Consider the following 27,926-nt stretch of genomic DNA (forward strand, 5'->3'; position numbering starts at 1 on the left):
CAGGCACCCCTAAAAAGAATTTTTCTATGATGAAATTTCAAAAGTTCCAACTCTGTCATCATTGTGGGTATTGATGCAATATCTTTGGTTTTTATGCCTCAAAAGAAGATACAACTTTTTTTATTTGTTTGCTTTTTGCTTATGGGGTGACTAAAAGGGTGTTTTGGTAGTTTTGAAACAGTTCAGTTTTTACCAAAAACCTTAAATTGAGGAGAGCTTGAGTAATAAAATATTTTTTTCTAGACAAGTATAAAAGAAGTTCAACTAATTGTTTCCACATCCATCTTCAGCAAAGTTGATGCTCTTGTAACATTTTCCTTCTGTTCTCTCTGCTCAGTTTCTTTCCCCTTCCTAACTATATTCCTGCTGAGGAAGCAAGGATCTTCATCAAATCTCCAAGGTTCACAGAAGCCCCCAAGCTTATAATATGTCAGTTAGGTCACTATTTCTAAGGTTAGAAGGACCTCTCCCCTCAGTGCTCCATATATGCTTTTGCAAAACATCTCTAGTTTTTAAATTCTGTATCTCAAGACTCTTTTCTCCACTTTTTGCCTCATTGGAAGGCGTAAATTAAGCTTACTTTGATTACACTATTTTGGATACCACATCTGGATTATTACGTTACACAAGGAATAAGCCATGCACAAAGATAATTCATTAACTAATGATTGATAAACTATTATATATTTCTAATGTTGTTTTATACAGGATGGCCACCTGATGTCCCTGAAATCATATGACACAGGTAATCACTTGACATGTCTGTATAGACCTGCTTACTTACTCTGAGTTTCAGTCCACAAGATTTGGCATATTGTTGCTCCAATATTAAACGGCAATATAACAATTAATGTGGACAAGTGAGCATTTAAAAAGCCAGGGAGCCTGTACCAAAATGCCAGATTGACTGCTCATGGGGTCTTACTGCAGTCACTGACCTTCTTCACTAGAACAAGGATGGCTCATTAAAACAGAGGTCAGCAAACCAAACAACAGCCTCTGGGCCGAAAATGAGTTGGGACCTATTTTTATATAACCCATGAGAAGAATAATTTCTGTACTTAGAAAAGGGAATAAAAGAGAAAAAAGATAGATAGACAGATTTTTTGTGGCTAGAAAGACTAAAATATTTACTTTCTGGCTTTTTTTTTTTTTGCAGAAGTTTGCCTACTTTTGTCTTAAAAAAAAATGACAGTTTCCTAAACTGAATACAATGGAAGGAATACCGTCATCATACCAGAACACATTAGCTCTTTAATGACACAGAAGACATTAGGCAGGAAAAATCTTCCTTCTTTTGTTACAAAAACCAACAAGAACTAACCTAATATTACAAACAAACAAACATGCACGAAAACCACTGACAGAAGCATATTATCTTTTTTGATACTTAATTATAAAATACATTGATTAGGATGTCTTCCTGATACTCATTGATTAAAAAAACCACTGGGGCCGAACATTCTTTATGTTCACCAGAGCTTACTTCATGCCAAATGGATATGGATGAATCATATGTTTATTATCCCTAAATAAATCAATGCATGTTTTAAATATGCTTGCAAAGTTTGCCTAATGATAAATCTTTTGCTAGTAGGAACAATTCTATTGATATACCATGTGAGTTTTTATTTTAATATACAGGTAGGTTATCCGTAGTAAGAGAATGTCAGGATAATTTTGGTAGTAGCCTTGTGAAACAGGTGCAAATTGCAAATTTCAGTTAATCAGTAAGATTGACAGTCATGTTTAAATAAAATAAACTTCAGAGGTTAATTAGAATACTGCATTGATACAGTAGTCCAGTGGTTCCTAACTATTAAAAAAGTGGTATCCATTTAAATATAAAATAATGTTTCCAACTCATGACTAATAGAACATATATCATGTTGTTATTTTGGAGTTGTTCATGACCTACCGACTCTTGGAAGGGTGATGCAGAAAACGCATCTGTAACAGACGGTTGGTGGTACTGGTCCACAGACAAGACCCAAGACCATTGGATCTCATTATTTGGGCCTTTTTAGCAGCATCCTCTGTCACATGCCTATTGGTATCAACCTCAATAATTGAGTGCCAGTGGTGTTCCAGGAAAGTCCGCATTGCTTCACATACCACAATCTTAGTTCATCATCAGAACAACTCTATAATCTAAGCATTCATGAAAGAGGTTATGTAGATCAGGAGTCGACATATCTTGTTTCTGTAAAAGTTCAGATTTTCTACTTGTGGACCATACTACCTTTATCACTACTACTCAGATCAACTGCATATAAGCTAAGTTATTGCTGACTTACAACGAAACTTTATTTACAAAGACAAGCAGCAGGCTGGATTTGGCCTCAAGGCTGTAACATGCCAAATCCGGATATGGATCATAGAGCTGGGTCTGACTAATTCCAAACTTTATAACTGTAGATACAGAGAAACCATTTAAGATGGATACTCTTACTTTCTTAGTTATCAAATGAAAGTAAATTGCCTCTGTAAAATCCCCCACATACACATGTAATTTTTAATTCATGAAATTACATTCACTCCATTTGTTCCTCACTTCAGCAGAATGCATTAGTCCCATCCATTTGGGAATCTGAGAGAAAAGAAAAGATATAAAGATTCTGAGCATCAGTTGGAACAAAAGAATAATGAACTTTTTAAAAAAATGTCTTCCTTTATGGGAAAAGAGGTACCGTTATGTTCATTGTTGACAGAAAAAGGGAATTGGCCAAAGAGATTTGTAGAAATAAAAGATGGCTTAACAGCAAGTGCTGTGTGAAGGGAAAGTCAATCCAGTAATACTGTTGACAAAGGTTAACCACAAAAGAAACCTCACATCTGTGTTCAATATGAGGGCAATTAGAAGGGAAACCACAATATGTCTCTTACCCTAAGGATATGATCAGATTTAATTGACAAGATGTGCTTTAAATAGGAAACTTCTACTCATAAGAACTTTTTTGTAGTAACAGGTCTTATTACATGACTAATAGTCTCAACAGGCAGCAAGGACCCCCATGCAAAACTTAGCCTACACTCTGAAGTGAATATTGAATGCTGCAAGTCATATGCTCTGTCTCTCTTGCCTTCCTGATGTACGGTAGCTCCTAAAGAAAGTAAGGATAAAATTAAAGACCTTGTCACTCTTTTCATCTTTTTTTTTTTTGAAACAGAGAAGACATATCTTAAAGACACACTGTGACTGGTCAACTTACTTATTTTGCTTTCCCCAGCAGATATTCACAACTCATATTAAAAATGCATTTGGGGCGCCTGGGTGGCTCAGTCAGTTAAACGGCAGACTCTTGATTTTGTCTCAATTGTGATCTCAGGCTCCTGGGATCAGGGAGCCCCACCTTGGGCTCCACAGTCAGTGGGGAGTCTGTTTTATCCCTCTGCTCTAACCCCTGTCCACATGCTCTCTCTCTTTCTCTCTCTCTCTTTCTCTCTCAAATAAATAAAATCTTTTTTAAAAATGCATTTGATAATATAAAATCAGGTGGTCCCAGTAAATGATCTTAGTCTTTATTCTAATTCAATTCTTTATGTCATTTTTATTTAGCATTGTTTTCTCTGAAACTACATCCCAGTTATATTCGTATTTCTTTGTGTGTTTATGGGAAGCATTGTAACGAGGTGATTAAAAACTCTATTGATACCAAATCTATAATTTCCTAGTTGTGCAATCTTGAATAAACAATAATTCCTTTTATGAAAAATGGGAATAGTTGGGCTACTTGCTTTAGAGAGAGAATGGTGGTGACTACTGAATTAAATAGATAATTACTAAAGAATTTCATACCGTGCCCCTATCACCTCATGCTTGGTGACAGCAATTGTTGTCTAACTGATTTTGATGTCACTCTTGCTTCTCATTCAGTCTATCTGAGCAGCAACAAAACTAATCTTTTACATGTAGATCGAAGTGTGACATTCCTCTGCTCAACACAAAAGCTCAAATGACTTGAGATCATATTTAAAATAAAATCCAAGAAATTTTATTCATGACCCTAACACTTCTCCAATTTTTTTGCCAATGAACCCCTTGCTGATTCTACTAAAACCACAGTAGTTTTCTTGTTTTGCTGAAGTACAACAAGCATTTGTCCACGCTATGACATTTGTTCCAACCTTACTCATTCATCTGATCATCTCTACTCCTTCCAAGTCTCTGCTCAAATGTCACTTTTTTTATGGAGCCTAACATCCTACCCAGAATAACTCAACCCCTGTGCATGTTTTGGTTCCTCTCGCTTCTCTTCAGGGTTCCCTCAATTATGCCCTGTTGGTCTTCCTTCCTACCACTTCCAGTCTCAATGAATTTCTTTGAATTATCTTTTTTTTTCAAGTTTTCACTTAAATTCCTTCAAGCTAGCAACCAGTGTACTATGTTTCAGGTGTAGAATTTAATGATTCTTCACTTACATACAACATCCAGTGCTCAACACAACAAGTGCCCTCCTTAATACTCATCGCCCATCTAGCCCATCCCTCTGCTCACCTCACCTCCAGCAACCCTCAGTTTGTTCTTTATAGTTAAAAGTCATTTTTATGCATAGGCACCTTTTTTTTTCTCCCTATGTTCATCTATTTTGTTTCTTAAATTCCACATATGAGTGAAATTGCACGGTATTTGTCTTTCTCTGACTGAGTTACTTCACTTACCCGAATACATTTGAGCTCCATCCATGTCATTGCAAATCGCGAGATTTCATTCTTTTTTATGGCTAATATTCTATTGCATCTTCTTTATCCATTCATCAGTTGATAGACATTTAGGCTGTTTCCATAATTTAACTATTGTTAATGCTGCTATAAACATTGAATGCATGTATCCCTTCAAATCAGTATTTTGTATCCTTTGGGTAAATACCTGGTAGTGCAATTGCTGGGTCATAGAGTATCTATTTTTAGCTTTTTGAGGAATCTCCATACTGTTTTCCAGAATGGCTGCACCAATTTGCATTCCCACCAACAGTGTAACAGCGTTCCTCTTTACCACATCCTTGCCAACACCTGTTGTTTCCAGTGTTGTTAATTTTGTTCATTTTGACAAGTGTGAGGTGATATCTCATTGCAGTTTTGATTTGATTTCCCTGAGAATGAGTGACATTGAGAATCATTTCATGTGTCTGCTAGCCATCTGTATGTCTTCTTTGGAAAAAATGTTCATGTCTTCTGCACATTTTTTAACTGGATTATTTGTTTTTTTGGGTGTTGAGTTTGACAAGTTCTTTATAGATTTTGGATAACTTTATAAGATATGTCACCTGCATATCTTCTCCTGTTATAAAGGTTGCCTTCTAGTTTTGTGGATTGTTTCCTCCCCTGTACAGAAGCTTTTTATCTTGATCAAGTTACAATAGTTTATTTTTGTTTTTGTTTCCCTTGCCTCAGGAGACATATCTAATAAGAAGTTTCTACAGCCCATGTCAAAAAGTTTACTGCCTGTGTTCTCTTCTAGGATTTTGATGGTTTTCTGTCTCACATTTAGGTCTTGTATCCATTTTGTATTTATTTTTGTGTATGGTGTAAGAAAGTGGTCGAGTTTCATTCTTCTCATGTTGTTGTCAAGTTTTCCCAATACCGTTTATTGAAGAGACTGTTAGGTTTTTTCCCCCCATAGGATCTTCTTTCCTGCTTTGTTGAAGATTAACTGACCATATAGTTGGGGGTCCATTTCTGGGTTTTCTGTTCTGTTCCATTGATTTCTGTGTCTGTTTTTGTGCCAGTATAACATACTGTTTTGATCACTACAGCTTTGTCATGTAACTTGAAGTCTGGAATTGTGATGTCTCCAGCTTTGTTTTTCTTTTTCAAGATTGGTTTGGCTATTCGGGGTGTTTTGTGGTCTATACAAATTTTAGATTGTTTGTTTTAACTCTGTGAAAAATACTGTTGGTACTTTGATAGGGATTGCATTAAATGTAATAATTGCTTTGGGTAGGATAGACATGTTTACAATATTTGTTCTTTCAATCCATGGGCATGGAATGTTTTTCCATTTCTACGTGTCATCTTCAATTTCTTTCATGAGTGTTTTATAGTTTTCAGAGTACAGATATTTTACCTCATTGGTTAGGTTTATTCCCAAGTATCTTATGGTTTTTAGACCTAAAGATACTGCAGATTGAAAGTGAGGGAATAAAGAAATATGTATCATGCAAATGGATATTAAAAGAAGGCTGGAATAGCAATACTTGTATCAGACAAACTAGATTTTAAACCAAAGACCATTATTTATCCTCCCAGCTTGGGAGCACTTAAATGTATCAAACAATTAATAACAAACACAAAGGAACTCATTGATAGTAATACAATAACAGTAGGAGACTTTACCACCCCACTTACATAAATAGAAAGATCATCTAAGCAGAAAATCTACAAGGAAATAATGGCTTTGAATGACACACTGGACCAGATGAATACACTGAATACAGACATATTCAGAACATGTCATCCTAAAGCAGTGGAGTACACATTCTTTTCAAGTGCACATGGGACATTTTCCAGAGTAAGTCATGAATCAAGCCTCAACATACTAGGTCATGAATCAAGCCTCAGCAAGTACAAAAAGATTGAGATCATATAATGCATATTTTCTGACCATAATGCCACAAAGCTTGAAGTCAACCACAAGAAAAAAATTTGGAAAGACCACGAATACATGGAAGTTAAAAAACATGCTACTAAAGAATGAATGGGTCAACCAGGAAATTCAAGAATAAGGAAAAAATATACATGGAAACAAATGAGAGTGAAAACATTATGGTCCAAAACCTTTTTGATGCAGCAAAAGTGGTCAGAAGAGGGAAATATATAGCATTACAGGCCTACCTCAAGAAGCAAGAAAAATCTCAAATAAACAACTTAACCTTATACCTAAAGGAGCTAGAAAAAGAACAATAAATGAAGCCCAAAGCCAGCAGAGGAAGGAAATAATAAAGATTAGACCAGAAATAAATGTTACAGAAACAAAAAACAAAAAAATCAGTAGAACAGATCAATGAAACCAGGAGCTGGTTCTTTGAAAGAATTAATAAAAGTGACAAATCCCTAGCCAGACTTATCAAAAAGAAAACAGAAAGAACCCAAATAAATAAAATCACAAATGAGAGAAGAGAAATAACAGTCAATACCACAGAAATACAAACAATTATAAGAGAATATTATGAAAAATTATACACCTACAAATTGGACAATCTGGAAGAAATGGATACACTCCTTGAAATTTATAAACTACCAAAACTGAAACAGGAAATAGAAAACATGAATAGACTGATAACCAGCAAAGAAATTGAATTACTAATCAAAAATTTCTACAAAAACAAAAGTCCAGTGCCAGATGGCCTCACAGAGGATTTCTACCAAACATTTAAAGAAGCATTAACACCTCTTCTTCTCAAACTATTCCAAAAAATAGAATAAAAACTTCCAAACTCATTCTATGAGGCGAGCATTACCTTGATTCCAAAACCACACAAAGACTCCACTAAAAAAAGAGAACTACAGGCCAATATCCCTGATGAACATGGATGCAAAAATTCTCAATAAGATACTAGTGGATTGAATCCAACAGTATATTAAAAGAATTATTCACCACAGTCAAGTGGGATTTATTCCCAGGCTACAAGGGTGGCTTAATATTTGCAAATCAATCAATGTAATATACCACATTAATAAAAGAAAGGATGAGAACCATATGATCCTCTCAAAAGATACACAAAAAGCATTTGACAAAGTACAACATCCATTCATGATAAAAGTCCTCAACAAAGTAGGGATAGAGGGGACATACCTCAATATCATAAAGACCATACATGAAAAACCCACAGGTAATATGATCATCAATGGGGAAAATTGAGAACTTTTCCTCTATAGTCAGGAACACGACAGGGATGCCCATTCTCACCACTGTTATTTAACATGGTACTAGAAGTCCTAACCTCAGCGTCTGAACTAAACAATCAGAAATCAAAGCATTCAAAGCAGGGGCACCTGGGTGGTTCAGTCAATAAGCATCTGCCTTCAGCTCAGGTTATGATCCCAGGGTCCTGGGATAAAGCCCTGCATCCGGCTCCCTGCTCAGCAGGAAACCTGCTTCTCCCTCACCCTCTCCCTCTCCCCCTGCTTGTGTTCCCTCTCTTGCTGTGTCGCTCTCTATCAAATAAAATCTTAAACAACAACAACAACAAAAAAATTCGAATCAGCAAGGAAAATGTCGAACTTTCACTATTTGCAGATGACACGATATTCTATATAGAAAACACAGAAGACTCCACCAAAAAATTACTAGAACTGATATATGAATCAGTAAAATCACAGGATACAAAATTAATATACAGAAATCAATTGCAGCGGAAAGAGAAATCAAGGAATCAATCCTATTTATAATTGTACCAATTACCTTCATACTTGCTTCAATCAGAGGGTGACAAGTGGTCAATCTCAACTTAATTGTAGTAAGTGATGTGAGGTATGGAGCTAGATATGGATATGGAAATATAGGTATTCAAGAAATATATTTTTTAAAGGTTTTATTTATTTATTTATTTGAGAGAGAGAGAGATAGAGCACAAGCAGGGGAGAGGGGCAGAGGGAGAGGGAGAAGCAGACTCCCTGCTGAACAGGGAGCCTGACATGGGGCTTGATCCCAGGACCCGGGATCATGACCTGAGCCAAAGGCAGATGGTTAACTGACTGAGCCACCCAAGTGCCCCTCAAGAAATATTTTTGAAAAGAATTATTTTCCTCATGAATTATATCAATGCCTTTGTCAAAGCAATTTGACTATGTATGTGTAGTTTGATTTTTTAGACATTTACTCTGTTCCATGATGTATTTGCCTATCTTTTACCAGCACCATGCTGTCTTGATTTCTGTTCCTTTATACCAGTAATTGGCCATTTTTTTTCTGTAAAAACCAGATAATAAATATTTTATCCTTTAGGGGCCACACTACATATTCTTGTTTATTTTTACATCCCTTTGAAATGTAGAAACCATTTTAGCTTTTAAGCTCTCCAAAAAGAAGCCACAGTAGGAATTGGCCTACAGTCTTTTGATTTCCAGTTGTAGCTATTCTATTATTATAGTAATTAAATTAGGTAACATAAATTCTCTAATTTTGTTTTCTTTCAAAATTTGTTTGATACTTCAACTTTGTATCTAAAATTTAGTATCATATTTTCAATATTTATTTTAAAAACAGGATTTTGATTGTAATTGCATTGAATTTACAGATTAGAGAATAATATCTTTATTGTTCTAAAATCATATACTTGAATGGCTATTCCAATTAATTTCATGACTGAAAATGATAAAATAATTGAATATTCAGCCTACTGAAACAACTCATTGAGACGAGATAATCTGCTCACTTGGTAATGCCACAGTCTTGTTTTAACATGTGTGTTTGGTTGGTTGGTTGTTTTGTGTGGTAGTAAATGCATTATTCCATAATCCTGTAAAATGAAGCTCTGGGCTTTTTCCACTTTTTATCACCAATTAGAAAGTGGCAAAGGGACTTAGATCATTTTTACCTAGAAATTGGAAGAAAGAATTGGATAAACTGTGGTTATGATCCATAGTTTTTCAGACTAGAAAACACCAACCTTCTGTAACAACAAATTCAGGAACTTGGTGGCTAATTGTAAACCACAAAAATGACTGGATGGCAGCATAGTCAAATGGTTCACTTTATTTGTGATAAAGTGAAAAAATATGAATGACTGTAAACTCAATCTGGACACTGAGATTTATATTAGTCTTGGAGACCACAGTTTAATTGAGAGGCTCCTGAATGACAAGACCCCTATGTTCATGACATGAAGGCTGCTTAAAAAATTTAAAAAAAATCGCTCAAGAGTTTTCATGGATTCTGTGGCTGACCTTTCTGTAGGTGTCTTGTTATGCTTTCACACTTTCATTTTATGCTCCTTACATTCATGTTATCTTGTCTTTTCCCCAAAGTACAAATTCAGGTTAGTTTAGTATAATTCCAAACCATTAAAAAAGGAGTTCTTTTAAAATTTTTCCTCAGCTCATTAGTCTGCATTAAGCTTCCCAGTACTGCATTTGTCATCTATTAGCCTTATTATTGACCACATTTTTCCTAATTATTTACTGATCCTCTTAATTTAGAATCACAAGGAATCATAGTTTAAGAACATTTTCTGATTCAGTTAGTGCAAAGATTTGAAAATAACACAGTAGCTAATTGGAAGTTCTCTTCCACTTTGATGCCAAACCTTTCCACTGCTATATTTTTATCCTTTAGAAAATATCTAGGGGCGCCTGGGTGGCTCAGTCGGTTGAGCATCTGCCTTCAGCTCAGGTCATGATCCCAGGTTCCTTGGATTGAGCGCTGCATCGGGCACCTTGCTCAGCAGGGAGTCTGCTTCTCCCTCTCCCTCTGCCTGCCACATCCCCTGCTTGTGCTGGTTCGCTCTTTCTAATAAATAAATAAAATCTTAAAAAAATATATCTAATAATTTTTTTCAGATAGCTATTACAGAGCCATCCATGACTTTAATTAGGTTCTAAGCTTAATTCAATTATTAAGAGGGAGAAAGTCTCTCACTTCTACTTTAAAAGAATCTTAGCTGAATGGGAGCTCAAGTATCACATATAGAATATAATTTGTGCACTAAATTTCTGGAAGCAAGTTTTGAAAAGTAATTTGTTTAGCTACCATAGTGGGATAGATTGCATCAGATAATGAGACACATAGCGTGATCACATTAGTTGTTTGTAATCAAATATGGTGTTGGAAAGTTTTTCACAGGAGCAGGAAGACTCAAATATTGGATGCAGCACTTGCTCTTAGAATCTTAGTAGAGATCTTCTAGGGTGTTTGGATGCTACTTCCCTTTGTCCCTGCTATTCACATTGCAGATACATGTCTAAGTGTTTATATGTATACAAAGCTTTCAGTTGCAGCTAACTGCTGCAGGTTGAGCTATTCCCCTTGCACAGTTTCAACAATTGTTTGTCAGTGTGTCCTTGTAGACTGTCATCCATTTTTCATCCATGAGTAATTTCTACAGTATGTTTCCTATCACCCCTCACCACTGTAAGAATTTTTTTCTTTTCCAAATGTTTATTTTCCTATCAAATTGTCTGTATCATATATCGTACCCAAATATATTTCAATCTCATTCTTGAAGTTTGATTCAAAATATTCTGATTTGCAATTTCATGTGACTTAGGAGACATTGGTTCAGAAGTCCTTTGTATATTGTATTTTTGTTTAGGGGGAAAAAATGTGACCTTTCATTTCTTAAGAATGGTTCCTAGTTGATATTACCATAGGAGAGAAACTGTGTACTTTGTGTATAGCTTGATAACTATTTGTGGTTGTTGACTATTAACTGCTCTGTAGACCACTGAGTGCCATATTGTTAAACTGAATGACTCCTTCTAAACAACAAAAATTCAGGGGTGACTGGGTGGCTCAGTTGGTTAAGCATCTGACTCTTGATCTCAGGGTTGTAAGTTCCAGCTCTGCACTGGGCTTCATGCTGAGTGTGGAGCCTACTTATATGATAAACAACAAAAATTAAACTGTAAATAAACTTAAAGATCAAGTGGCTTTAGTCGATGGTTCATGAATCAGGCAGCATCCCAACTAGCCAACAGAAAGGACCTCCACTGATCTGTAGAAAAGGAATGTTTTTTAAAGTCAGAAGAAGGGCACAAAACAAATTTATTATCAAACAATGCCTTGTTTCAGGCAAGGTCACCTGCCTACGGGGGACATAAGGGCTCTATCATGCAGATTACCTCACTAGTACTGGCCAGGTAACTCCAGGTTGAGTAGTTGAAGGTTATATTGTTGAGAGAGGTTGAAGCTGTGACTAGGTTAGGTATAAAGGCTTGTTTTACTGATGTGGGACTTAGCACAAGTGAGTCCATCTTGGACCTGTTGTCTCTAACACTCATTAATAATCAATGTGTATCCTTATCATTTCATAGGCGAAGGCATTGAGGTCAAAGATGTCAAATGCTGGGGCACCTGGGTGGCTCAGTCATTAAGCATCTGCCTTCGGCTCAGGGCATGATCCCAGGGTCCTGGGATCGAGCCCCACATCAGGCTCCCTGCTCTGCTGGGAGCCTGCTTCTTCCTCTCCCACTCCCCCTGTTTGTGTTCCCTCTCTCACAGGCTGTCTCTTTCTCTGTCAAATAAATAAATAAAATCTTAAAAAAAAAAAAGAGAGATGTGAAATGCCCTTCAATGCATTAATTGTTTCCATATCTCTAGAGCTCAATTTTCTAACCTGAAAACAAATTTTGTTGATAGCAATTTTTCTTACCTTTATGTGAGTTTATCTTCTGTAAAAGATTCATATATATTAATTAAGGTTGACCTTATATTTATCATCTATTCTGGGACTTGTATGAGAGTAAAAGATGGTGGTAAAATTTTAAGAATATCAATATAATATTAAAACATTTATTTAGTGACATAAATGTTGGTTTTATCATAATTGTGTTCACATAAAAATGCCCATTCAAATTTTTTTAAAAAAATAAAATCAGTTTTGGGGCTCCTGGGTGACTCCATCAGTTGGGTCTCTGATTTTTTATTTTGGCTCAGGTCATGATCTCAGGGTTGTGGGATTGAGCCCCACAGTGAGCTCTGTGCTCAGCAGAGTCGACTTGTGATTCTCTCCCTCTTCTTCTTCCTCTGCCCCTCCCCTTGTTCACACGCACTCTCTCTCTCAAATAAATAAATAATAAATAAATATCTTTTAAAAAAATAAATAAAATCCATTTATATATCATATATCTGTGTAAATTAAAACATGATTCAAAAATATTATGTTAAATATCTGAGGACTTAAAAGAGCTTAAACAAAAATACATATTTATGCACTGTAATCAATTTCTTATAACTGTATATTTTCCAATTTAATATATATATTTTTTCCATATAGACTTTTTATGGACTTGCCTACAAATCTTCCTTAAGGTTGCCTTTTTGGTTAATAAATTTAAAAATATTTACTCTTTCAACTGTCTTTTCTATATATCATGATAGCTTTAATTGAGAAAGGAATCACTCTACAGGTGCTAAGGAATCTGGCAAACTCAAAAAATCCATTAACTGGATAATATTCACAGTGGTATTTTTTTATAAAATACTGAGACATGTAAATACCACAAATATTCCATAATCTATTTTAAGTAATATTTTATAAGACAAAACTATCATACAAATTATCTCTATTAGTAATCCTTTTGAATATTTTAATGAATATATAAAATCATAAGCCTTATTAATTTTATTCAATATGCATTATCAGAACATAAATCTACCCAATTAAAAATTAAAGGTTCGTTGAAAGAGTCTTCCATTAGTTGTGATATTACAAAGTACAATTAAAGAATTCAAAAGTAAGTCTTTCATGCCAATAATTGTTCATCTTTAGTTTCTTCTGTTCCCCTTGCTTACATAAAGATACATTTTAATATCTTCCTATTTTATATTAAATAAATACAATTCACTAAATGCTGAGTTTTGGAGCACTTCATTGATTAAATATTTTAAATAAATATTTCAAACATATTTTGAATTAAAGACATTACAATTTATATATTTCACTTACAAAAAAGTTTCATATCATTGTAAGACACTTTTTGATCTAAGCATAGTAAAGTTTCAAAATTTCTAAAATACTATAATCAGCAAAGAAGCTGTATTGCAAGGCTATTTTTAACCAACATCAGCTGTATCACAAAACTTTGTAGTTCAGTTACTTTAAATACATAAAAATACTGTAAATATTGCCAAATATAGCTTCTATTTCAGTAGGTACATTAGTACAGCTGATTTGGACATAGAAATAAATGGTGCATGGGCCACAACCAATTCCCGATATACTCCTGTTCCATAAGTTTCTTAATTTGCCAAGCTTCTGTGCCCCTACAATATTTGTATTCACATTGTCAACACAAAACTAAATAATTTTATCTTATATTTGAACATTTTAACTGAATTTGCAATAGCATTCATAATGATGTCTGATACTTCTCCTTTGATACAGTGAACTTTTAGCAACTTGACTTGAATTTCATAATGAAGTGGTCTCCATTTAGAAGATTGGTTTATTCATTTATCACATATATTTGATATTATTTTTATGTTAACACATTTTTTAAATATTTACAACTTATGAATTATGTAAGAAACTTAAAATAATATTATTTGGGTGCCTGGGTGTCTCAGTCAGTTAAGCTTCTGCCTTCAGCTCAGGTCATGATCTCAGGGTCCTGGGATCGAGCCCCACATCAGACTCCCTGCTCAGTGGGTAGCCTTCTTCTCCCTCTGCCTCTGCCACTCCGCCTGCCTGTGCTCTCTGTCTGTCAAATAAATAAAATCTTTAAAAAAATAAATAAAATAAAACAATATTGTTCACTTTATCCCTCATTTACATCTCTGGTGCTATTATAGTTGTCATATTTTATTTCTATATAATATATGTAGCTATTTTAGATATGCATACAAATATAGAACATATATAAAATATAAATCTATATAGGATCTAGACATGCATACATATTTTATATAATGGGGATTTCTAAATATATACATATTTTGTACATTATTTTTTAAATCATTAGTCTTTTAAATAACTGATTAAAAATTGTCTTTTATATTTATTCATATATTTACCTTTACTTAGGCTCCTCATTTCTTTATTTTTTATGGTCTTTTATGTGGGATCTTTTTTGGCAGTCTGATGCATCTAAAATTTTTCTCTTTAGCTCTGATTTTCAGCCACTGGTCTATCATATTTCTGGTATTGTGTCTTTCCTCGGGTTTTCTGAGATTCCTAAATGTGTATGTTGATACATTTTATCAATTTTATAAAATTATTTAGAATAATATCATCTCCATCTCCTTTCTGGCTTAGACCATTTCATATTTTCCCATAGGTCTCCAGTATTATATCTAGTTTTCTTTCTTCCTTTTTTTCTTCTGGGTTCAGACTAGATACATTTTATTAATCTGTCTTAAGTTTTTCTTTGTTCTGTTCCATCTAGTCTGCTGTTATATTCATCAATTCATTATTTCAGATATTATATTATTCAGTACTTAAATTTCCATTTACAGGGTGCCTGGCTGGCTCAGTCAGTATGCCATGTGACTCTTGATCTTTGGATTGTGATTTCAAGTCCCATTTTGGGTGTAGCAATCACTTAAAAATAAAAAAATCTTTAAAAAATAAAATAAAATTTCCATTTGCTTCTTTTATTAGGATTTTAATTTCTCTACTGAAATTCTTCATCCTTCCCACTTTAAGTCCAACTTTTCCTTAAAGTTTTATTGCTCAATATTTATTATGGATTATTATTATGGATTCTATTTCTTTGTTTCTTTGCATGTTTCAAATATTTTTATTCTATCATGGAGATTATGGAGGACACTGTGGTAGATAATATTTATTCTCATAGAAGAACTGCCCCTTCTTCTGTAGGGCCTCATGTATGAATATCTTATTTTTACAACCGAATCCAGAATTGAGCTTTAGTTAATATCAGCTCGACACTGGCTTCATATAATTTAAAAGTAGTATCAATTACTTCCCTTCCAAAGGGTTTGGAATATAATAACCACTAGATTCCAGAGAAATCTCTCTGCTTTACAGCCCTGCCCTGTTTACCATCACATCTCCATGAAAAGCAAGTAGAGAACAGAAGTAGGAAGGGGACATTTTTGTCTCTGCTTCTAGGCTTTTCCAGAATTCAGTATGTCATTCTAGTCTACAGGTTCTGAAATTTGGAAGGTAACTATACCAACATCACCAATATTGGCCCAAAGTGACATCATGTACCTTCTGATATGATGTATTCTGAAGAATTGTTTAACTTGTTCCTAATCATGAGGAAATATCAGACAAAGCCAAATAGAGAGACATTATGCAAAACAAACAAACAAACAAAAACTTGGTCTGTACTCTTAATAAAATATTAAGCTAAGAAACACAAAGAAGGCAGAAAAATTATTCTGGATTAGAGAAGAATACAAGGATATTACAACTAAAGGCAATGGGTATCATGGACCTGGGATGAAAAGAGCTGTAAAGGACATTATTGCTTGATGCAAAGGACATTACAACTTGACAAAGTTTGAATATGGACTGTGGACTAGGTAATAGAACTTTATCAAAGCTAGTTTTTTTTTTAAAAATTTGATTATTTAAGAGAGTGTTCATACTATTCACAAATACACACTAAAACATGTAAGGTAAATGTCTACAACTTGTTCTAAAATAGCTCAGGAAAATATATGTGTTGATAGGTCAGTGGATCAATAGGATAAAAAGCAGATGGTAAAGGAAATGGGCAAAGTATAAACAAATAATCAGTCGGAGAAAGAAGGATATAGACTCTCTCTGTACTATTCTTGCAACTTTTCTATAAATTTGGAAATACATCAAAATAAAAAAGTTACAAAAATAAACCTTTCTTTGGGATGTCTGGGTGGCTCAGTTAAGCATCCAACTCTTTGTTTTGCCTCAGGTCATGATCTCAGGGTCATGGGACTGAGCCCTCCTCATTGGGCTCTGTGTTCAGAGTGGAGTCTGCTTGAGATTCTCTCTCTCCTTCTCCCTCTGCTCTCCCCACCCCATGCTGTCTGTCTCTCTTTCTCAAATAAATAAATAAATAAAATCTTGTTTAAAAAAAGAAATCTTTCTTTGACTGTTTCCTTACTCCTGTGATATTTCCTGACGGGGTTAACTCTGTTTCCATCATGCCTCCCCAGGGGAAGAAAAGAGATCATTGATCTTGTCTCTCCTAAGGTTTGCACTTGGAATTTAGTTCATTTAGACTGATTTCAGCTATAACTCTGAATGGTTTAAAATGTTTATTGGTTATTTTCTTCTGTTTGAGTAGAAGTGATGCTGTCTTGTAGGCTCCTTTGCCCTAATCTGAAATGGTTAGGTTTCTACACACCATCTTCTTATAATAACTATTAACTATTAGAATAGATGCTAATGTTTTTCGATCAGATTTATGTCTTTGGGACTTTAATGTAAGAAATTTAGACATATGGCCACTTCAATTATTAAAAATGATAATTTTCTCTATGGCTGGCTTTAAAAATGTGTTCTGCTTTATCATCATTAGAAAAATTTTTCCTACTGCTTCACAATGATCTTGAGAGCCATGGTCCAGCATTTTATTCCTTACATGGTTATGCACTTTTGTTCTGTAGTTCCTAAACAACTAAGAAAGATTTGTGATTTTTATCAAAGAGTAAAGTTATAGTCAAATTAGAAGTTCTAGATTTCTTTTATAAAAACTACTCCAGGGGCGCCTGGGTGGCACAGTGGTTGAGCGTCTGCCTTCGGCTCAGGGCGTGATCCCGGCGTTATGGGATCGAGCCCCCCATCAGGCTCCTCCTATGAGCCTGCTTCTTTCTCTCCCACTCCCCCTGCTTGTGTTCCCTCTCTCGCTGGCTGTCTCTATCTCTGTCGAATAAATAAATAAAATCTTCTAAAAAAAAAAAACTACTCCAATAACTCCGAAGCTATTCTGTGATCTGATTATGATATTTGGTGTTATGTGCCATTAATCTTAGCTTCCTAGATAACCAAGTTTCTTTAAATTTCCTGGAGCTGTAGCATTCCTATGAATTCCATACAAACATATTTTAAAAGAAAAAAAAAACTTTAATTTTTTCTTTTATAAAATTATTATAGAATAAAATACACAAAATTCAAATAAACTTGCATTCAGTCATTGATTTATTGAGAAGTTACTATGTGCCAGGTACTGCTCAGCTAGAAAAACATATCAGTGAATGAAATGCCTCCTCTCCCTTTGGAGTTTACGCTTAACATTCTGCTATTCTACTAGGGTGGAGAAAAATAATAAAAAGTAAATAAGATAAATCAGTCATATGGTAAAATAGAATGTACTACAGGGAAAATGAGAAAGTAAAGCAGGTTCTAGGGTGTCAGGAATATTGACATTATTTGGGTTTTTAAATAGGCTTCTCTGGGAAGGCCTGCCTGTAAAGGTGGCACGTGAAGGAGAATTGAATGTAAATATTTGCTGAGAAAAAAAGAAAAGTCAACTCTAAGACATAACGACTATTAAATTTTTTGTCTTTATTCTACAGATACTAATATGCTTATGTTTCTTGTAACTTGTGATTTGTTTGTTACTTAGCCACATGTTTTTTAAAAACTCGTTAAAACTTATTACTGTTCTGGAACAGTGATTATCCAAGAGTTGCAGGGTACCTCTAAATCCCATAGAAGTTACCTCACAGGAGATACTATTTATGGTAGGGAGAAACTAAGCAGCACCCTTAGCTGCCTAGAGAATTGAGCACCATATACATTTCATTTGGGAGAAAAAAATGCAAGTACTAAGAAGTTTGGGGAAAAAGTATGTTTCCTGTACTTTAAAGCTAGTCTATGATATAATTTTATAACTTTCTGATTAGTCCCATAGGGTTCTGTTTTTAGATTTTTTCAATTTTCTTCATATATATATATATATATACACACACACACACACACACACACACACACACACCCTCAATACAATGATGGATAGTTGGAAAGCAGGCAGGCAGGGACAAGCCCTCCATGCCCCAAGAGGAAACCACCCTTAACAGGATTTTATACCACCCTAGAAGGAGCCCTCCTCCACCCTTTCGCATGTGATTGATAGGTGACAAAAACCTGATTGGGTGACAGGTACACGGAGGGTTAATTAGATTAAAACAGCCCATAAAAACCCCTAGACTTAGAAACTCTGGTGGCAACCTCTTGGGTCCCCTCCCTCCTCAGGAGATTTGTACTATCACTTTGCTATCTATCGCTCAGTAAACATTGTTTTGCTGCCCACCACTCTGTCTGGTCTCCCTCTTCATTCTTTGAAGCGGTGTGACCAAGAACCACAGGCACCAAAGGAGAAAATCCTTTAACAAATAGAAATCTCTGCAGCTCTATATGTTCAACAATAAAATGGAATTATGTAATGTAAATACTACATATAATTGAAACAGGTTTTGTTTGTCAAATTATCCTATAGCAAGACTACTTATATTTCTACAATCATTAGTTAAATGTAGCCATTTTTCTGAATATTTCTTTATGCAGTATTTTATTTTTAATTGTGGGTCTAGTTGGAAAGGCATAGTATCATTGCTATTTTTTATATTTTTATATTTCTTGACTATTTTTTCAAAGGATGTTGATAATCCCCATCATGTAATTAGATGCACAAAATAAATACTGATGAATGTTTGGAAAAGCATATTCCCTTCTAATTCCAAAGATCTGTAAAAGATATTGTTGCATTTCAGTTAGTTGGTGGAATACTGGACTTGAAATTCTTATGGTGCTTTAGCTCCTCCTCTTTCTAGTCAGTCTTTGTAAGCTAATTAATGTTATCTGTCAAAGAGATAGGTGGGTATCCTAGGTTCTGGGGTGGATGCTGAGATTTGCCTTTGTGCATACACCAGTAGATCTCTATAAGATAAAGATAAAGCTTTTCCTGTAAGTACTTCAATGCTTATGCATGTGCTGCGTAGGCAAGACTAAAAAGTAAGAGGGAAAATATGTGCAGCAAAAATAATATTTTGCACTTGGAAAATGCTTGTTTTGCCTTATTAACAAAGATAAATCTATGAAAAAAAAAATCATTTGGCTGATTTAGGTGTTTGGGGAATTCATTTGTTCCCAGAGAAGTTATATTTGGATTCCATCCAGTTCCTCATAATGTATCCAGATGCAAGAAATTTAATTTATGTTTTAAATACAGTAAATGTTCTAGATTAAGGACTGAGTGCCTGCCAAATTTTAAGCTCAGCTGTTTTATTTTTTCGCTTAAGATATGAAAAAAAAGTATTGAACTATATAAAACCAAATTATTTGCTTTTTAATTTTTTAATTTGCTAATTTGTATCAAACTTCGGAGAGACCTTGCCAGGCTGAGTGCCTATACACTAGTATAGAGCCTGAGGGATGTTTTAAAAAATCAATTTTTATGGGATTAAAACTTAACTACACATACTGCCATTTGCATCTAACTTTGCTTTGTAAAATGTCTTGGAAAAGTGCTTGTTCTTTAATTTGCTGATAGTTTTGAATGTTAATAATAATAAGTTTAATATAGAAAAAAACAACGTGTATAACAAATGTTTGAGAAAACTAAATGACATTATTTTCTATTCTGTTATAGTTATGCAAATGCTTAGTCTTTTTAAATACCGCAAATCCAATAATAAACTCTTTGTGTCATGGCTATTACCCACCATCACCTTTTCCTTGATCCTAATTGTTCCTTACTTGTCTTTCTCTCTCTTTTTTTTTAAGTTAGTTAACGTACAGTTGTAATATTGGTTTCAGGTGTACAATATAGTGATTCAGGTTTCAAGGCCTTAGATTTCAGTGATAACTTGACTGCCATTTCCAAGGTAGACTGGGGCTAAGTTAGGCAAGAATGAAATTTTTTAATGTTCTGTGAGGAATTATGGAAACTTGGGATAAAAAGCAGATATGTGTCTAATTTTAGGGGCACCTGGGTGGGTCAGTCGGTTGAGCATCTGACTCTTGGTTTTCAGCTCAAGTCATCATCTAGGGGTCCTGGGATTGATCCCTGGGTCAGTCTCTGCACTCAGTGGGGATATCCCCTTGAGATTCCTCTCCCACTGTCCCTCCCCTGCACTCTCTCTCTCTTTCTCAAATAAATAAATGGATCTTTAAAAAATATGTATGTGTTTAATTCTAAAGGTCTTTGGTTCTTTTCTAAGAATCGGCTCTTTTATTCATTAGGAAAAATAAAATCATACAAAAATTAATAGAGTGATAATAAATGTATATTTGAGGACTAATTAATACAAATAAGTTAATGATTAGATTGGATAAATAGTCAAGCTGTATGAGAGAAGAAAGATTGAGACTGCAAGGTTTTTGGCTTGCGTGTTATGCAGTAAAACTGTATGCTGTTAACTCATAAAACTGTTATAGAAAATGAGCTAAGCATTGATTTGTATATATGTATATAAGAAGAGAAAATTCAAGAAAGAAAATGGGTAACTGGACCAAATTCCAACGCGCTCGCGTGCGCGCGCGCCCGTGCGTGCGTGCGTGTGTGTGTGTGCGTGCATGTGTGTGTGTGTGTGTGTGTGTAGGCTTCTCCACACCGATAAGAATTCAACTCAATTCTGATACTATCTACCCAGAGATAGCGTCAGACTCCACAGTAGAAGGTTCAGTCCCACAAGACTGCCTTCCATTTCAGATGCTAATCACAAGCCGAGGTTGTTACTTCTGTTTCTGAGCAACCTGCTACAAATTGGAAGTTCCAAAGACCTTTCCTAACTCAGGATACCAATCTCAAATCCAAGTTGTTACCTGTACTTCTGACCAACTGGCCATAAATCAAAGGTTCCCACAGCCTTCTCCTTGGATTAAGTTAATTTTCTAGAGTAGATCACAGAACTCAAGAAACCCATTTAATCACTGGACTACCAGTCTATTACAAAGGATACTAAGGGATGAAAATCAAAAGCCAGATGAAGAGATACATATGGCGAGGTCCCTAATGAATCAGCTTCTGTCCTTATGGAGCTTAGGGCCTGGCATGGTGACATGTGGAAGCATTTTGGATCCCCAAGTTGGAATATCTCCAAATCTCCTTTCATCATTTTTTGTGGAGGATACATTACATAGGAAAGATTGATTAAATTATTGGCCATTGATCATTGGTAATTGATTCAGCCTCTAGCTCCATTCTCTCCCTGCCCCCACCTCTCTACCCCTGAAATCAGAGGGTGGGACTGAAAGTTCCAACTCTCTATTCATGGTTAGCTCCCCTGGCAACCAGCTCCATCCCTAAGTGCTTTCCAGAAGTTACCTCATTAACACAAACCAGTTGTGGTGGTGGGGGGGGGGTCTTGTTATTCATAACAAGATACTTGTCTCATTTTTATGGCTCTGAACATCTTCAGAGACCAAATATAACAAAAGATGCTCCCATTGCTCTTCTGATCAGGAAATTCCAAGGGACGTAGGACCTGTTGGCCAGGAACTATGGAAGAAGACCAACTCTATATGAGAAATATATTTTTGTCATCTGAATGACCAAACATTTATATTTCTCATAAATCACAATATTGCAGAGGTCAATTTAAAGCATGTTGAATTTAATATGTCACATGACATATGTGAGATTTAAAACATATGCAAAAGTGCTCAAAGGGCAGTTACATTTTCATAGCCATGGAGAGAGTTATTAGCTACCAGATGGGGGCAAGTTAAACTTGACAATGTGAAGTAATGCTAAAGCACGAAAAATAATAATGGGTGTTGATTTTTCCATGTTCTTGATTTTAATAACAGAGACTGACAATAATAAATAGATTGAAGTTTTTATTGGTAGTAATATAAAGATAACTTTGTATTTAGACTCAGTTGCATTCCAGATTTAAACTAATCTGTTATTTCAGGTATTGGAACTGATACTTCCAGTCCTGCCTGTGCATAAGAGAAAATCTTTGAGTTTAAGCATATCCTTTATGGTCATTTCCTGCCAGTAGATTGAGTACAGATGCAGTTGTGTTTGGCTTCTTAGCTTATAATTATTATGTTATGTCTTCTTTTCCAGAATTTCATGTAAAAATATTCTGGCTAGGATGACTCAAGAGGGAAGTGCTGTTCTAGGGATGAAAAACCAACCATGACTCTGTGTATAAATTCTATATCCTTAAAAATCAAACTACCCCTCAAATTTTAGCTTCTTGAATATTCTACATTCCTTTATTTTTCAGAATTGCATATTCTGCCTAGTGGGAAAGGGGTGGAGAGCTTAGATGACTATCTACTAGCTAAATAGTTACTCTTTTTAGTATGACTGGGTTTAGAGTTAGAGTGAGGATGTATGTTAAGATGACAGCCGAACAAAACACTTGTGAATGCAATGAATCATGTACATCTCTTCTCTAAGTGTTTTAGATGTATAAAACTGAAAAATTCTCTCTCCATACTTGTTACTGGTTTTACGGTTTGCAAAGTTTATTAAGAAAAGTCCCCCAAAGTTATAAGAAAGTAGGAGAAATAAGCATTTATTATATTGAAATAACATGCATTAAATCTTCTGACATCAAACCTGTAAGTAAACTTAGTAGAGGAACAATTTAGAGTTTAATTGTTATCAGCTATTACTACAAATTGCGGCAACACAAACCATACTCAAACTCAGTAGCTTAAAACGACATTTAGTTTTGTTCTTACATTGGCAAAGTAGCTGTGATTCAGGTGATCTAGTCTGGGTGTGAATGTGTAGCTCTGTTTTCAGTTGTGTTGGCAGAGATGTCTCAGTCCCACCTCATACTCCTTCTGTCATTCTCTTTCTGTCCCAGAAAACTATGTGCTTCCCATTGCAATGCTAGAGATGTAAGAGTGGGTATAAACACGTGAAGCCTTTTGCTTAGCTAGGCTTATAACCGGCATACCGGTGCTTCCACCCACATGCCCTTGGTTAAAAAAGCCATATGCTTTTATGGGTTGAATTGCATCTTCCCCAAAAACGTCAATGTCCTAACTCTCATTACCTATAAATATGACTTTAATTAGAAATAGGTGTTTGCACATGATCACGTTAAGCTGAAGTCATTAGGATGGGCCTTAATCCAATATAAAGCACTTAATTCTTACAATCAAGAAACACCTGAAGCTGGGAGAGAGGCATGCAACTAATTCTCCCTCACAGCCTCAGAAAGAACCAGCTCTCCCAACTCTGATTTCAGAATTCTGGAGTCTAGCCTAGTGAGACCATCATGTTTCTTTGGGATATAGTAGGACGATTTCTTGTGTGTACATGCTCGCGTACAGAGAAGCTATTGCTATTTTCCCTCCATTCACTTGCATTCATAATTTTGTGTCCTGAATGAGAAACCCTCACTAACATTCTTCACTCCTAAGAAAGGTCAGCATCATATAACCTAAAGTTTCGTATATGTTTTTATTCAACTTCATAGATGGCAACATTTAAAATATGGTAAGTATTTCTCTAAAGAGTAGAAACCATTTTCTTCAGCTATACTTAGCTTTCAAAGAGGTAAAAAAAAGGGGGGGGAGTTGATCACCCACAAAAACGAAAGCTTTTCCAATTCATTTAAAAAAAAAACGGAACTACCATTATTCACGAAGGTCCACAAATAGTTCTGAATATAGCTCTCTACATGAATAGCATGTACCCTGGGCAAATGCAACCAATGAGTTCAATAAAGCAGAAAAATCTATTAAAAACCTGCTACAAACAACAGCTTGTTATGGATGTTACAGAAATTTCTTTAGAAAATTTCCTTCCAGTTGCTTTTTCCATTTAGTTACCCTGTCAGTATTTATTGCATACTCATTGGCTACAAACTGCATAATATCTATGGAGTACCACCTTCTAAGTGTGGAAACTTAGAAAATGCACACTTCATATTCTGTGCATGTGGGAACTTAAACTCTGGAGTATACATAAAAAGTACTTATGATTAAATAATTATTTGTCTTGTAAATATATGCCCCAGGTATAATAAAAATATTTAAACAAATCAGCAGTAAAGTTTTTATCTTATACTAGAAACAACAGAGCTAATACCTAGAAGATATTACAACCACTTTCTTTATTCAGGAATAGAGAGATTTACCATGAAAATATAAATCTTAAATGTCAGGACCCCTCAGTTATATGAGCCCTTCCGAAGGCTCTAGGAAGTTCCCTGTCAATGCGGTTACATGACTATATATATTTAGGAAATTTCAAAGGGAAAAACAAAAGAAAAATTTTAGCCGAAATTACGTAAAATCATTCTCCCTTTACACTTTGAATTGTTTGCTCTCACCATTCCCCTCCTGAAACATTGCTTTGGAGTGGTCAGGCACATCTTTGGAATATTGCTAAAGGGATGTTGAGTTGAGACATGTTCCTTTTGGATTGACTAGAACATTTTTCCGTATACACTTCCACAGACAGATAAGTTATTGCTATTTTCATGCAACTCACTTTCATTCCTAAGGTCGTATTCTGAATTTTGTATTGTCAAAGTTTTATTACAGACAGCTTAGAGTTTCCAACATTTTTTCCTAATTCGCTTTAAAAAAAAATCTCTGATAGTTTTTCTGATAAAGTATAGTTGCTAATCAACAAAGGCAGAGAAGCCTGTTATTTCCTCTCCTCCTCTTACCTGAAGTTGACGAGAGAATCCTCCGAACCCCTGAAGAAAGTTTGTCTATTTTCCTGTCGCACTGCTTGAACAATTATAGTAGCCGACCGAGAACTGAGAGGGGTATGAAATTGATTAAACTGTTTTCCTTCCAGGTTGACCATGCATATGATCATTGACATTAGTCTATGTCATTATAAACACGACATTTATGTGTGGAAGGTAACTTTAATCCATACCTGAGGGCAACTCAGCGTTTGAAAAAAATTTAGAATGCACAATGCAAACATGGTTATGGAAACATTTGAAATATTATTCTTGAAATGTGTACCAGAGTTTTGGGGAGTGATTTTGTTTTTGTTTTTAGTTAGTATACAGGTGTCAGAATTAATTTTCTTTAGCAAAACAAGTGGCATCCAGTAGCAATGTTTACCCAGAAACACTGTGTAGGTGCCACCAACTCTGCATCATCTGATGGCCAGGACCATCCGAACAGCACTTACATTCTGTTTGGGCCTGTATATCCCCACTTGGCTCAATGCACTTCAGTTTGTGCAGAACTGTTACTTGACCCAAGTTGGCTGATCCCGGCCTCAGATCGAGCACCAATCTTGAGGTACACCTCCCTGAGTGTCTGTGGAAAGAGAGTGGGTAAATTAGAAAATTAGTTTATAAATGTGTGTATGTTGCTGATAAATGTTTGGATGTTTGGCAGTACCACCCAGTAGGGAAGCTATTACAGGGAGATGCAAATCCTCCATTTACCTTTAGCTATCTGAGGCTGCTGAGATTTATTAGACAACAGAAATAAGGAAAATTTCCTTGGTTCAGCTTACACATGACCCACAAATCTGACAATTACTTGAAACATAGTCAAGAAAGTGTGTATGAGAGAGAGAGAAGAAGAAGGGAGACAGAGAAAGGGAGAGGGGAGGGAAAGGGGGGAGGAAAGACAGAAGTGAACTTTGTCTGAAATCTTACAAAGGAGGGGAGGTGAAGAAAGTCATATGTGGTCCTGCCTTCTCATTGCAAATCCCATTCCCAACAACCCTGGTAATTCAAAGCAGTAACCTCTCTTTTACATTCTTTCTGTGTGCTCTCTGATGGTGGGGATGCTTTTATATTAATTTTGTGTCTCTAAGACGTAACACAATTCTGAGCACATAATGAGTACTTGATAAATATCTGGTACATTAAAAAGTGAATGAATGAATCATATATCCCAGTTTTCAAAAAAATTTTAATAACATATCTTATTTCTCCATTTATTTCTAAGTAGCTCTCTATTTTAGCAAGAAACAATAAGTGATAAGATCATTACATTTTTTAATATTTATAGACAACCATGCTTAACCTCTGTGCCTCATTCTTTTTCATCTTTAAAACAGAACTAATATTAGTACTCAGCTCACAGGTGACTTATGCATGGATTCAGTGCATGTGAATTGCATTGGGCTGTGCTTGCCACATAGTAAGCACTCAATAAATCTTTGCGATTATTATAATCCCATTTTGTCAATATGGGATATTGCTCAAATGTAATGGTCAAAGTACAGTGATTAAAGCTGTTATGTTGTTTTCAATCCTTTCATCTTTTTAAATGCACTGCCAAATTTTCTGGCATATAAACTGTGCCACAAACACAGAAAATATTTAAACTTAATTCAGAAGATCAGAATAACATATTATTAATTTAACAGTAATATACTCAGATTTGTATTCTGTAAGCTGAAGATGTTCTTTATTCCCCAGTGTCTATGGAGCATCTACAAAATTATATTATTTTGCAGGCCACAAAGAAATTCTCAACAAATTTTGCAAGTAGAAATAGCAGAGGTCACATTTTATGACCATCAAACTATAAAACTAGAAATTAACATTTTAAAATTTAAAACTTGAAAAATAGAGAACATTGCCTTAAATCCTGGGTTAAAACGTAAATAAAAGTGTGATGTGATTATAGTCTATTTAGAAAATAATTACAGTACAAACACTGTATTTTATTTGATGATGTTTAGCTGATACTGTAGCTGGCAGAAAATGTGATGTGTCTTAAATGTTCCCACAGTTTTGCAAGTAAAAGGAAAATAATAAACTGTATAGTTAACTCAAGAAATTAGAAATATAATGTCAAACAAACAAAATAGAAAAAAAAGGTCGGAATTAAGACTCTGAATAGCAGAAACTAAGCATTTAGGAAACAAGAATGCCTAAGTACTTAACTGATGAGGACATTTAATATTTTCTTTGAAGAGAGTAGTACCATCCATATATACCTAGCAGGTGTAATCAAGACAAAAATAAATTGTAAAAAGGTAATATTGGAAATAAGGAAGGTTTTTAAAAGAAAAATAATTGAGAAAAAGATAAACATATTTGAAAGATTTTTTAAATACCAAATAAAAATCTTCAGGCTGAAATGTTAATACATTTAAAAAATCTAGAAAAAAGGGGATTTTGTGTGAAATATGAATGAACAAAATCAGCTTGTGAGGTAGAACACCTGACTCAAATACAGATGACCTTGAAAATACCATCAAAAACAACTTCCAAACCGTGTCAGTTTTCTTTCAAAGGTTAAAGAGCCAACTAACTTCTATTATATTTTAAATGTTGGAAAGCATAGAAAATAGAATTTTTTTTCAGATTCATGTTTTAATCCAGCAATACTTAACAAAGTTAGCATAGAATAGTAGAAAGTGGGAAAAAAAATAGTAGAAAGTGAAAATCATAGCCAATCTCA

The sequence above is a fragment of the Ailuropoda melanoleuca genome, chromosome 1, assembly GCF_002007445.2.
Source record: "Ailuropoda melanoleuca isolate Jingjing chromosome 1, ASM200744v2, whole genome shotgun sequence".
Taxonomy (NCBI): Eukaryota; Metazoa; Chordata; class Mammalia; order Carnivora; family Ursidae; genus Ailuropoda; species Ailuropoda melanoleuca.